Source organism: Hoplias malabaricus, chromosome 7, assembly GCF_029633855.1.
Source record: "Hoplias malabaricus isolate fHopMal1 chromosome 7, fHopMal1.hap1, whole genome shotgun sequence".
In the NCBI taxonomy this organism is placed as follows: domain Eukaryota; kingdom Metazoa; phylum Chordata; class Actinopteri; order Characiformes; family Erythrinidae; genus Hoplias; species Hoplias malabaricus.
In genome coordinates this window covers 23,218,908-23,233,352 of record NC_089806.1, presented here as the reverse complement: position 1 = coordinate 23,233,352, position 14,445 = coordinate 23,218,908, and the positions used below count along the sequence as shown (strand labels likewise).

General features: G+C 38.6%; 1 long non-coding RNA gene across 2 annotated transcripts in view; it reads left to right on the top strand.

Annotated features, from left to right (window-relative positions):
• Nucleotides 1–13,896, top strand: part of LOC136701485 (uncharacterized) — a 49,530-nt gene extending 35,634 nt beyond the window's left edge. For both annotated transcript variants that reach the window (XR_010803804.1, XR_010803803.1), the window contains 3 exons: nucleotides 11,095–11,168; nucleotides 12,484–12,536; nucleotides 13,233–13,896. This is a non-coding gene — a long non-coding RNA (uncharacterized lncRNA). The remainder of the gene's footprint in view (nucleotides 1–11,094; nucleotides 11,169–12,483; nucleotides 12,537–13,232) is intronic.
• Nucleotides 13,897–14,445: the final 549 nt, after the last annotated feature.

Sequence of the window (14,445 nt, the reverse complement as noted above, 5' to 3'; positions counted from 1 at the left end):
ATATTTTACGCTGACACTAAGTATTTAACGATTTCAGCCAATCAAAGCTTCTCTAATGTACACAGCTTTGGGGCTAGTTCAATCTGGTCAATTATTAATGAATTATTAATGCTGTAATTTGGCCAAATGGCATTTTGTGCAGTGTTCGGTCAGGCATGTTCTATCAGCGCTGGGTAAATTGACTAAGTACATCTTAATGTAAGTCCTACTGATCACAAATTGAAAATGACCAGAGCTCTTGATTGATGACTGCAGCTTAATGAAGTAAACTCAAAATCAACTTTCTAGTCATTCCTTCCCACCACAGATGTGTTGAGTGAGGAATGGAACATAATTACTTCAGGACATGGAGCTATGTTAAACACAAATGAGCAGCAGATAGTAGAGGGTAAACCTGTAAATTGAATATATAAACATGAAAAATAAATCTATACTTAATAACTTTACTCAACCTCCAGCATAAGAATGTAGATATAAGACTGTAAGGAAGTAGACAAGTTGTAGATTTTAATTGTTAACATTTACCAGGTTTTCATTATAAAACATGTACTGCTTGTTCTGTACTCTGCTGTAATGAAAAAATGCCTAGTCAAAATGCAGATACATTAAATTCACACATATTTTCTGTCATGTTCTTGTGTTAAACAATACACAAAATCCTCCCTGTCCCTTTCATTAATATAAAAATACGTTAACCATAAGCCATACATTCAAACAAGACTCTTATTGCCAACATCACTTTCACATTGCCTAAATAAATAAATAAATAAATAAATAAATAAACGTCATTTAAAGACCCTATTTCCTGGTCTTGTCCCACTGGCAGATAATTGTACATGTTTTAACAAACATTGCTTGAAAAAGACCAAATCATGAAACATGCCAATTTAATATGATTGTTTCAGAAAAACAGATAAAATATCAATACAATAGAAATGATCCAATTGTGTAATATTCAATATTACAATCTACAATACACAGCAGAACTATATATATTGACTTCATTTAAGTCTCACTTGCTACAAGATCATTTTTACATTGCGCCAAGTGAGCCCTTGGGGCTATTAATACTTCATATTTCATGATGATGATCGATTACTCCTCCTCCATCAAACACTTGTCACTTTCATAATACAGGGAAAACCTTGCCATGACAGAATTGCCTGCTGATTGCTGATTTTAACCTAAATATTATTTCCTCCTTCTTTGTAACTGGGAATCATCCAGAAAAGGAAAACAGACTCATGGTGATCTGCAGTATTCAAACAGATGCATGACACTGAAACATTTTTTTAATTATTATGTTCCTGTTTTTGGTCCAGAAACCTTTCACACATTTAGATAAAGTGTCATAAAGTGTGGCATGTGTGAAAGCAGTGCTGTAACTTAGTGATTCCTACAATTTTCTTCTCCTTCATTCAGAGAGAGCCCCTTCTGCTCTCATAGCATTAAGGCTAGCCTCTACTCCCTCTGCTTTAGAGCTTTAGGGTATTGATTTGTGATCACATTTCAGGGCTGTTAGCCTCTATTTGACACACACAGGCTCAGAGCAACCCTCATTTCCACTCTCTCTCTCTCTCTTTCTCTCTATTTCTCTCTTTCTCTTTCTCTCTATTTCTCTCTCTCTCTTTCTCTCTATTTCTCTCTCTCTCTCTCTCTCTCTCTCTCTCTCTCTCTCTCTTTCTCTCTATTTCTCTCTCTCTCTCTCTTTCTCTCTATTTCTCTCTCTCTCTCTCTCTCTCTCTCTTTCTCTCTCTTGCTCTCTCTCTCTCTCTCTCTCAAATTTTATTAGTACCCCAACTGACCATCCACGATGAGAGGATGTGATGATTTGCTGAAAGGTCACAGTGAATATTTCCTGCTGCTTGTTGAGCATTCCAAAACTGTGCTAAGCATTTCTGAAAGTAGCAGCAGTAGTGTGAGGAATTTCAGCACAGCAGGGCTAGGCACTGACCCCACAGTTTTAAAACTTTAATGACAATACACAGTGCACAGAATTACAGATGTTACAGATTTGCTGAGATCTAATTCATCCCTGCATGATATTTTCTGACACTTAGCTCAAAGTCTTAGTCATAGTGCTGTTTCTCTAAAACTGTGTCTATGAGAATCCATGTCTACTACTGTGGTTTCAAATTTAAGTGTCAGTCTGGGCTGGGTCTCAAAGTCTGGGCAGCCTTCAATTTCATTCTTCAACAGACCTCTGGGAAACCATCTTTGGTAATTGACAGAGTTGAATATCTTACATTCTCTAATGTGTTTTGTGTTCCCAGAATATAGACAGAGCCAAGCTTTTCTTTCTGTCATAATTTTGATTTGTGCACTGACTACGGATTAGAGACCAGAGGCGTATTAAGGTGTCAGTCTTGAGGAGTGTTTGTTGTGTTCCAGGAATTAATCTACACATCAAACCCTGGTCAGACATGGCCTTGCAGCTTTGAGTTCAAGTGCATGTGTCACTGTGTGTGTGTGTGTGTGTGTGTGTGTGTGTGTGCATGGAATTGTCTCAGAGCTCATAAATCTCACAGAGAGGGAGTTAATAATGGAGTGATGGATGAGTGTGTTCAGGTCTCTGAGGTCCATTTGGCCACTAAGGCCTTCACCTCAGTGAGGCTGTCAGTCACAGACTCTGACTGATTTACAGCATATTAACAATGAGAGAGAGAGAGAGAGAGAGAGAGAGAGAGAGAGAGAGAGAGATTTTATATTTACATGTTTACTGTTAACTGCTTTACCAACAGTGTATCAGATTAAGTTCACATTGATAATGACCCACTGCACTTGAACCTGAGAGATGTGTGCAAAGAGAAGAGAGAGTTTGAAGGGGGGAGTGTGAGAGAGAGGGAGAATGAAAGAGCTAGAGAGTTTATTGAATATATATATATATATATATATATATATATAGAGAGAGAGAGAGAGAGGGTGAACAGTTGCAAGTGTGTGTTGAGTGAAAACACCTCAGCACTGTTTTCAAGTTCACTTCCAGCAGACAAAGACACCATTCTACTGAGAAGAAGAAAGGAAGAAATGGAGGGGGAGGGAGGAGCAGAGGGTGACAGAAGAACTTTCCAAATCACCGGAGTCTGGAATTTCAGTAGAAGGTGCTACATAGCGACAAATATTTGTTGTTTTTGTCAGCATGGCAACCACTGCACAGCCAAGCAGTTCAACAATTAGATTCTCTCTCTCTCTCTCTCTCTCTCTCTCTCTCTCTCTCTCTCTCCTCTTCTTCAAACTCTCTCTGCTCTTTCTTTCTCTCTGTGCACAGAGAGATATCTATCTATCTATCTATCTATCTATCTATCTCTTGTTTTTGTCAGCATGACAACCAGTGCACAGCCAAGCAGTTCAACAATGAGACTCTGACTCTCTCTCTCTCTCTCTCTCTCTCTCTCTCTCTCTCTCTCTCTCTCTCTCTCTCATCAGAGCAGTTACACTGTGTTCAGTAGAGTGATGTAAATGTCTGGAAGGAGTCAATGTAATCAGTCCACTCAGTTTCTCCTAGACATTTCTCAGCCTGAATGTGAGTGGCAGCATTTCTCTTTCAAATGTTTCTCAACATTGAATAGTTTGTGCTGACAGACATACAGTAAACGGCACACACTAAAACCCTAACTGGGTTTACTGACAATCTCACACAAATACACACACACACACATTAGAACACAAGGCAGTATGCCACAGTGAATAACTCACTCAAGTGGTCTACATTTAGACGCATAAATCAACGACCTGATTGGCTCAGAGTCTGTAAACAGTAACTTAACGCTACGATGGATTATTTTGTGCTGACATGGACCGATACCACTGTAGTGAACTGACATGAATCTTTCCTCTAGTTTCCAAAAAGAGGTCAACATTAAAGCTTTTAAAGCCTACAGAGCGAAAACCCACAGTCGCCTACTCCACTCACACTACGGCAAGTCCAACAGCTATAACTAAACACGTAATATCTCTTAAAGTAATAGGTGGGAAGAGAATGTAGAGCATTTTTCCCTTTTAGACCCATTGTCAAATAGCCAATAGGTTTTTGCTTCTTAATTTGTTTAACTGCTTTGAGGCCAGTGTGTCTACCAACAATGTTAGTGTATATCTCTTCAGTAGACACTATTTTAGGAATTTTCTGGAATTGTCACATACAGGTAAAATAATAATGTAGTACTCCTCCAGAACACACAAAAGAAAGACACTTTAGAGACAACTACAGCGCTGAAAAACACAAAATGAGAAATTGACCCAGGGATAACTCAGTCTCACACTGTAGGGCATGACCATGGGGAACATAAAATAACACGGCGGTAGATAAAGCAAAAAAGGGAAAACAAAGCCAGTAAAACACAAACACGACACAACAAACGAAAACAGACACAAACAATGCATTAACAACCCGGAGAGAGCACCAGCGCATCATGGGAGCCATAATTCTAACACAATCTTCCCTGCCCTTTTGACACACTCACACTCACACACACACACACACACACACACACAGAAAGCTCGGGGCATGCTGCTCAAAATCAGTGGCAAGGGGTGCTGCAATAATATGATGCATTCTGACACTACATTTAAAAACTGGACATAAATACACCACATTGGTAAAAACAGTAGCAGCTACCTTTTTGAAGCCTGGTTTATTGTCCGTTCCTGGCCCTAAGTTGTCTGGCAAAGTTCTGAAGCCGATACAGATATCTCTTTAAAAAGAGGGTTTTGGATGGGGTTACATTTCCGAGGTCAGAGATGGAAAGGCACCAGAATTCCTGAGGGATCGCCTTCAGAACTTCAGAGAACATGGGCTATTCACTGTGGCATTGTGGTTTATGCGGCTGTTGTGAGCTTTGTTCCTACTCATTTACCTCCTAATGTCATCAGTCAGATCATGTTTACTACTTGTATGTTGGGACTTTGTAAGCATTGCTCTGGGCTGTTCTTTGTGTACTAGAAATATAAGGAAGCAGAACCGTGCTCTGTGGTTTTGGCGGTGTTCCTTTCATTGTCTGTTTTGTTTTTCTTTAAATGTGAGGTTGGCTGGCATATAACATGTTACATAACTCTCTTTGTCCCCCCTGAACCTGGCTTCAACATGGCACAGTTTTACATACATACATATATACACACACCCAAATACACATAGGAGCTTTTCATTATGGGAAGAAAAGTGCCATAGTGATCAGGACAATATGTCTTGTTCTGTAAGTGTACCTTTTTTAACAAGTACAGAACATCCCTCACAGTGAGGAGATGTGTGTGTGTGTGTTTTATTGGGGGTTAGATGGACTTCATTATTGCTGATCCTGATGTAAGACTTGTTGGGGGGGGGGCACACACAACTTGCAGTGTGTGTGTGTGTGTGTATGAATGAGCGAGAGACATTGCCCTCAGTAGATCTGTCCCAAAACCTAGTGAACTGCCTAGGTAGGCACTGACTGTATAGTTTAAGTAGACAGCATTCTAAAGGTTGTCTTTCTTCACGAGGCCTCAGTTATCGCAGTGGATCCTAATCTTCCCATTTTTATTGTGATTTTAATCATTTTTGCTCTGGGAGAACAGAGAAACCAATGGGAGTTGTTCTTGCTTTGCATCCTGGTATTGCTTTCGCGGCTAAGGAAGGGTTCAGTGCTGCCTTAAAATTCAGCCAATTTAAGATATCTTAGTAGACAGCAGAGTAGAAGAAGTTTTATCCAAGAATTGGGACAGCCTACGTGTGGGGAGCGATGTAAAATGCTCCCTAGACAGTGGGACAGACCCATTGCTATCATATGCAATACTGAAATTGTATACTTTATTCATCCCTTCATTCATCTCCTATAACCACTTCATCCTGTTCAGGGTCGTGGTGGATCCAGAGCTGGACAGGAATCATTAGTTGCAAAGCAGGAACATACCCTGGAGAGGGTGTCCGTCCATAGCAAGACATCATATACTCACTCATACCTATGGACACTTTCGGGTAACCATTTCACCTACCCTACCAGCGGATCACCTGGAGGATACCCATGCAGACACAGGGAGAGTACATCATACTTGTCATAGACAGTGACCTGATGCGAGGTTTGAACCCAGGACCCCAAGACCCTGGAGCTGTGGAGCAGTGACATTACTTGCCGCACCACACTGCCACGCACATACACACTTTCTCTTAGAATGAAGAATCAAAGTGTTGAGTGAAGTTCACATCGGGCCAGATTTATGTTCTTCTGCACTTGGGTTCATAAATCTCCAGTTGATACTGAACATCAAAGCTTCAAATGACAGGTGAGGAATGGAACATACTGGTAAAATTTTGTGTCTGTGTGTATGCGTGTGTCTATGTATGTGTGTTTTGGCACTTCTCCAGAACAAAATGTTCTACCTTTGTAGGGATACCTAAGGAAATCTGAACTAAGAGAATCCTTTGTAAAGCACTGTATGTTCTATAGATGCAAAATGGAGAGGTTAAATAATTTCTTTTTAGTCACTGTGATTAAAGTTAGGATAAGATTAGTGAATAAAAATGGGAAAATTATTATAATGGTTTACTGTCACAATCAGATACAACACTGTGAGTGAGAGGTGAAAATCTAAATCTCTTGGTTTAGATTTAGCATCCTTCTCTTTTGAGAACTCAATACTAGGGGTTAATTTATTACAAAACAAATTTTCACTGGAAAACTAAAATAAAATCTTTCAAAACTGAAATATGGTCTCCTGAAATAAATGGAAGCTTTAAAAGTAGCAAACAAATTCAAAGTGTTGGCACACAAAACACTAAACACATTTTAACTGGAAAATAATGAGGGGGTGGTCTTGTAAAATGTAACTTGGTAAATACACTATTTGGCCAAAGGTTTGTGGACATTAACTAAACCAAGTTTCCGTCTCTTTGTCCTCTTTGCTCCCCAGAAAAGGCCGTACACTAGGTGTTGTAGCTTTTCAGCTTCTATGATCCTATGTCCCCATGTTGCTTAAAAAAAAAGAATGTATGTGGGAAGATGAATAGGTTCACATTTCAGGAGTAAAACGCAACACTGATTACTGCTGTGATTTTAAAGCCCCCCCATTAAGCCCAAGGCCTTATTGAGAAGAAGAGATGTTTTTGTACACGTCTTAGGGCATGCAGATCTCAGCTCTGATCTGTTCTGTTCTCTTTGCAGTGTTTGTTTGTGTATTAGAGAATGACAGGATAAGTCTTCAGGTTCAGGTAATGGGAACAAGAGTGTATGTGTGTGTGTGTGTGTGTGGTGTCACTTTAAGAGTGTGTTCTTCTTAGGTTGCTGTCAAACGTATATTTCTTAGAGGCATATAACATCTCTTAAATCTTAACATATGGTTGTGTGTGTGTGTGTGTGTGTGTGTGTGTGTGTGTGAGCGTGTGGGCGCATGTGCGGTATTCATAATTAGCAAATACCTTTCAGGAATGTTCCTCTAGAGTTTATCATTAATCTCTGTTTACACAAAGTCACAGTGGGCAGTTCCACCATTATATAGTGTGTGTGTGTGTGTGTGTTTTACATCACATGACTTGGTATCTCACCCCATGCAACGTGATGTGAGTTTCGAGGTTTTTTTTTCTTCTTATGTCTCTCTCTGCTGAACCAGTTGAACTGCAGTTTCAAAGAGAGGAAGGAATTTTCTTTCTCACTTTCTCTCTGTCTCTCTCTCTATCTCCATGTTTACTAATTCTACGTATTTAAGTACACCAAGGAAGTGTTAAAAAGACTAATTCATTTGTTTAAACCTTAATGGGATTTGAAATTTATTTCGTCTAAGAAAAATAAATTTGGGATGGTTTGGTGTAGGGGAAGTTCCAGAGCTAGTTCAGACTTTCCTGGGGCCCTAAGCAAAATTTTGAAAAGGGGCCCTCCTACCTGAACTCTGTGAGTCAAAATTTGACCGTTTTTCGACAGTTGCACCTGACTCTCCTCTAGTACTCTCCCTCCATTTTTGGTTTAACAATTAACAGCTACATGCAGAACAAAATGAAGTGTAAACAAGCAATATTTATTTTAAAATATATATAAATAAACAGTTTTTTCATTAACTTTATTATCAGCCCTCCAGCATCCAAGTCAGCATTAGTCATTTAAGGAGGAACTGAAATTTAGAAGAACTCAATTGTTTTTTATTTAAAGTGGAATGAAATAGTAAGGAACTTTTAGAGTGTAGTGGTGTGTTTGAGGAGGTTTAAACGAGTACTAGTATGAATATAAAAACAGCTTCAAAATTTGGTTCATGAAACTGTGGCACTGCAAGGCTTTTAAGTTCGTGGAGAGCAGCTGTGCAGTGCAGGCCATCTCTAAATATGTTCCCAAGGTTATGTTTGTAGACTATTTTGTATTAACAATCCAACCTCAAGAAGAACAGTCACAGGTTTATGAATGAATGAATGAATATCCTGATGGAAGGTTTCGCTTCATCTTCTTTAACTTGACGTGAAGGGGGGAAGAGGGGGTCTTCATTAATTTACGGGGCCCCAAGCAGCGTGCGTAGTGAGCGGTCCGGCTCTGGGTATTACTGCTGCTGTACATTATGCAGTCTGCAGTTCAGAATCTTTTGTTTATCAATATCTGGTGTATCAGGACTTTCTTTTTGTGCATGCATAAAACTAAAAATAGCTGTACACATTAAACTGTTAAGCTGTACACATTAGGCAAATTAAACCTAAAACGGACAGTACACAAAACCAGCAGCAAATAAACAAAATGTGCAAATGAGGATAAGAAAAGAACCCCTTCTAAATATAGATTTAAACTTTTTATAAGTCAGATATTGTCACTGCTAAATATTGTCACCCAGGTTTCTTCCTTCTCCTTTTAAGTTAATATTTTGAAGATACATGTTTTTTCTTTAGACAGTGGCAATATGCATATTGCACAGGTCAGGCTGTGTGCTGTGTTCCAATCCCCTTCTAGCAAAAACACTGTTCTAGACTCATATCCTAACTCTGCATGATTCAGACAACCACACTGTGTATTTCTTAGTGGCACCCCAAAACTCACAACTAGTAGGGTGCACGAGAAAACGCCATTTACTTCAGTCAGACACTCCTACTAAACATAATTTTAAAGGGCCTTGCCATTCTCTGAACTTTACATGGCCAGTCATACCTGATAACAAATATAAATAGCAGACCTAGAAATAAAAACCTAGAAAATACAGGCGACTGTCCTCGCCCAGTTTGCTCATGTGTTTATGTTTGGTTTCGGTCACTGATCAGATGTGCTTTCTTTTACATGAGACACATGCCACTTTTGTTGTGCGAAGCATTTCTGACATGTTGGCATTCAATAAACCAGAACGGCACAGCGATTGTGAAAGCAGAAAACCAGTTTTTGTATGTCAGCTTCTGCTGATGTGATGGGACTACACACACACACACACACACACACACAAACACACACACACGTTTTTTGCTGTTTTTGTAATAGCTGTAATAACACATCACTTGCATCATGGGACATATTTTCGTGGCTGGGGGCTAGTTAAACAGATTTCTGTGACCTGCTTCTAAACAGCACTGTTCAGAATGACTGGTTTCAGCACCTGTTCCTTTAAATGAGAATGAGCCTCTGTTTACTCACCACACAGGAGCCCTGCACAGTGAGGCCTGAGCATTGAGGAGCTTTTGCTTTGTTCTCTTTATTCTCTGTTCTCATTTTTGCTATAATCAGTATGCTTATTTCTACATGCTTGTTTTGCTCATTTTAACCTCGTCTTTGCATTCTCACATAAAGCTTGAGACAGTGCTACACTCTCCAAAATAAAGTATGGTAGAAGTGTACATTATTGGTCACTTAAGACACAAACAGTGTAAATGCTTTTTTAAAAGTACAACAGTGGTCTTAAAGTCCAGTTTTGTTACCTAAATTTATAAAGCATTCTCTTCTCCAGAAGAAGAGGTGAATATGTGTAAATTTTCAATATAGATCTGTGTAAAATAAAAGACGTGGACATAACTTTAAAATGTACTATTATTATAAAATATGGTACAATTATGTTCCCTAACTAAATTTGTGTGAAATTTTAGGAAGGCAAATAACCTCCAATGCGCTCCCTTCTCGAGTATTTCCATAGTTTGCACTATATTATACCACTGTTATGATTTGCATACTGCATCATAGTTACATTTACCTGTTATTTTTTTCACTTGTACTTTATAGGTCCACTCACTGTTAGTCACATCTAGTCTTGTTTATTTATTTTTACATTGTGAATGGCAGCCCTGTATCTGAATATGGACATGCCAATAAAGCATACTGCCAAAATTTGTGGACAGGTGCTCACTGAAAATTTCACCTAAAAACTTTGTATTATTTGGTAGTTTTTCTCTTTGTGCTGCATTAACCTCTTCTGCTCATCTGGAAAGGTTTTAGACCTGATGCTGAAACATTGCTGTGAGTAAATTATGAACATTGGTGAAGTCGGGTACTAATGTTGGATGACCAGTACTGCATTAAAAAAGCCATTCCACTTTAAACATAGTGTTAAACAAAGTAATCACAGATCCAAAGAATCTAATAATAATTCAGTCTACAAATCTAAAATTTTAAGTGCTAACTGGTAAGTTGCAAAGTTGATAAAATGAGCAAAGTCTATAGAAAATTTTACTATTGTTATGCTGATCTATGCTATTATGCTATGCATAATACTATGCTATTGTATTTTTCATTTATGTCAGTATTATTTAGTGTTCCTCAGTGTTTTTTATTATTATTATTATTATTATTATTTTTTTTGCTCCAGTGAAAACTAAGGTAAACCAGAATGTTTCTTGATATTTGTGTATATACCTGGGATGCCAAATTTCTTGATCATATATTCAGATTTTAATTCAAATCTTGTTCTTTGGTTTCTTGTTCAGCTTCTTCATTTCTTTCAGTTCAGTTTTTTCTCTCATCTCTCACCTTTTTTTTATCTGCACTCATTCTGAAAGGTATCAGCAGGCAATGCACCTTATGCCAGTAATGTTTCCCTTTCATCTCTATGTGTGTTCTCCTCCATTTTCACTGAGCTTCTCTGCACCTGCCTGCTGTCCACCTCCTGCCTTGAAGTCACTGACATCAGAGATGCATTGGCTTTTTGGCTTTCTATATTTGTACTCTTCCTCTCTCATTCCAGGTCAAACAACCAGAAGCATGCTGTTTGAATCTTCACTGGAGGTCTAGGAGTGAGTTCAAATCAGAGAGCAACAGGTACTACTCTGTCCTCTGAGTACTATGGCTGTGTCCTTGTGCAAAATGGCTAGGCTAGTAGTGTTATCATGAAGACTGGTAGTAGTTTGTCCACGCCGAGGCAAGACCTAGATCAGTGAGGGTGTTTAAAGTAACACCAGTTGCATTGCAGGACTATATATTGCATCTGTTAGAGGCATCATATTAAGTGACGAAAATAATGCCTTTGGCTTTATCTTAGCGACATCTAACAGATGGCTGTCTAGTCAGTTTGAAAGTCCCTTAAAGAAATTTTTGTGAGTTTGACAGAAACTGTGCTAAGGTTTATATGAAAGTCTCTGTGTTCAGACTTTCCACCTGAGTCGAAAATGACCATCTGCTTGAAAGGTGTTAGCCCATGTGCTTTTGTGCTCCCACATGTGTAGCCTGTAAACAGCACAGTGTCTCTGAGTGACCTGGTGTGGTGTCTGGAATGCCCCATGTTTATGCACTTACTTTAGTTTATTTTAGAGAACAAGGCCAATGTAGTGTGCATTGTAGTGTCTGTATGATTTGAGGGATGGTGATTCTAGTGCAAGGCCCTGCTTTACTGCACATGGCTTTAACCTCAGGAACTAGGGGCTAGAGTTTTGAATCCTGAATGGTGTCTAGAGGGAAGGTAACTTGGCAGCTAGTTATGACCCAGAGGTGCTAATATTCCTACTTTTCCTCTGATCATTCATCAGTCCTTTCATTTGTGCATTGCTGTGCATGTTGATGTTGAAAAATGTTCCAGAAGTTCAATGCTATTTCAAAATTATGTTATAACAAACCAGCACTACAACTTTCAATGTCCACTATGCTTTGTTTTTAAAAAAAATGACTTGCTAACACTTCAGTGTTAGGGAGCATTACAACGACACATTGCATAATGCTCAAAAACCCAGGCTTAAAAAAATCTTCAAAAAAGCATTAAAAATGCTGGTGAAAGCTGAATAACATGGGAGGCATGTGTGTCCAGGTAATAGTTGTTTGCTTGAAATGGTAATTAAAACCAGCTGACTATATATTGTTTATTAAGAGCATATTGATCGACAAATCAAATGATTATGATGAAAAAATATAACTCACCATAGTTATTGTTAAGTAATATAGCAACTAGGTATTTGTTAGCTACAAATAGGGTTAGCAAAATCTTTTCAAGTACTTTAAATGCAACTTATTACTGCTTACTTACATAGTAATAAGCATCCTATTACTTATCAGCAACAGGTTTGGTCCATTGTTTGGGCATTAAAAAGGCATTATAAAGTATTTTGTAAATGTACTTTGGTTTGACCTTCAATTCTTCTTACAGACAAATGAAGCTGGCATCATCATAAAGTGCAAAGCATGTCTTTCCTAATTGAGGTCAGTAAGCTTTTGCATGAGTTTAAAAATTAAACATACTTATATTGTCATTAGTGACAATTAGGGTATTTTTTCCATGTTTACTGAAATAAACACAGCTTTGTGACCACAAAAGGTACTGTCATGCTACACATATACGTACACTGCCATGCTGAGTTCTAACTATTAGCATTGGTACTAATCTCAAAACTATGCAGTCGTGATGAACATGTATTGAGGAGAAGAAAGGCTCAATACCCTGAACACTGCTCAATGCCTTGGATTCAAATAATTAAGCTAGAACCAATTTAATACACAAAGGCTTGTTTACAGATCATGCCATTCATTTTGAAATTTCTTGGTACACTAATTCCAATCACAACACTTTGATTCTCTACCTTTGTGGTTTTGAGTTGACGCCAAACAGCTGTGAGAAAGTGAAACTATTACAAGGTGCTGTGACTGAATGACTGAAAAGCTGACGGCGGAGCCTGTGTTCTAGTAAAGATTCAGCAGGGTTTACTGTCATATTCATCTTATCAGTCTCAGTGTGGTATATGTTAGTAAAGGTCACTAACGATGTGCTATCGTAACAGGCCGTATGTGGCAGATGGTTGGTAGAGATGAGCACCTTTAATCTTTTGTTGCACTCTGTTAGTTGTAATACCTGTAGATTTGCAGATTGTGACCCTGATTGTTTATGTTCGTCATCTGCAGGGGGAACAAAATGGTTTGCTCATTCACAACAAGCAGTGGGAGGAACATCTTCATGTATGTGCACTTGCTGAAGTAGAGACTCTCTTTTCCTTTTGAGCTTCATGAGCTAATGAAAAAGAGTGTGTGTTTTGCTGTCAGTCAGTGCATGCAAAACCTTTTACAGGACAATGTGTTAGACTGTTTTTCCAAAGGTTTGTAGGTGTGAATTCATCTGCTTTAGGGTTCACTCATTGTGTACACAGAGAGTCAGTTGGTAGCACGCAGCTTGTATAATCTCCATAAAATAAAAAAGCCCCAGGATTTCACCTTGAAGCAGCTTGTTTTCTGGAGTCATGGCGCTCCATGCAATAGCTTTGATACGATTTTGAGTGGATTTTTTTATCCAGAACAAAGCATCCCAAATCAGTACCTAATCTAATGCTGTCATGGCTGAATACCCTCAAATCTTCACAGAAATATTCCAGTATATTACAAGTTCCAATTAATACATATTTTGGTTATTTCAGAAAAAATGTTGGGTGTGCTGATGTTTTTCTGATGTTGGTGAAAGTGGGACTCATTAGACTCAATACCCTGGGGCAAGAAAGTACACATAAATAAAATGGATTCAATTAATACAAATTGTTTAGTGTTTATTTGTTCTTCACTTCTCATCCACGGCAGCGTAAGGCTGACTTCTATCTATTTAACAGGCTTTTCACTAAATGCACTGTTGTGTCTCTATGAGTGATTTGCCAGCAGAGGAGTACAGCTGTGACCCTCTATATTCCCTATGTGCCCCAGTATTTATTGTCAGTTACTTGAAAATTTTAAAACCGTCCCATAGTTATGTACAGCGCTAACAAATGGAGGTGGCAAAAGCACTGGCGCATTATAACTGAAAGTGATTTTGCTGACCGGTGGGCTGAGTTAAATAAAAAAAGTGAATTGAGTATATAGAGAATAACATAACTTAAAAAAAAAAATCCAGTGACTGTCAAACTCCAGAAATCAAGACTGCGGTTGACACTTAGTGTTAGCAGCATGATGGGCTATTTTCTCTAACAAGGAAATCATTACTGTTTAACTGGCCTGGAAGACTGTCATCTCAGTGCTCAGTAGGGCTTGCCATTTACTCTTTACAGCTGTGCGTGCGTGTGTGTGTGTGTGTGTGTGTGTGTAAGCATACTTATCCTGACACCACTGACATGAAAGATAACACAGCTGTGATTAA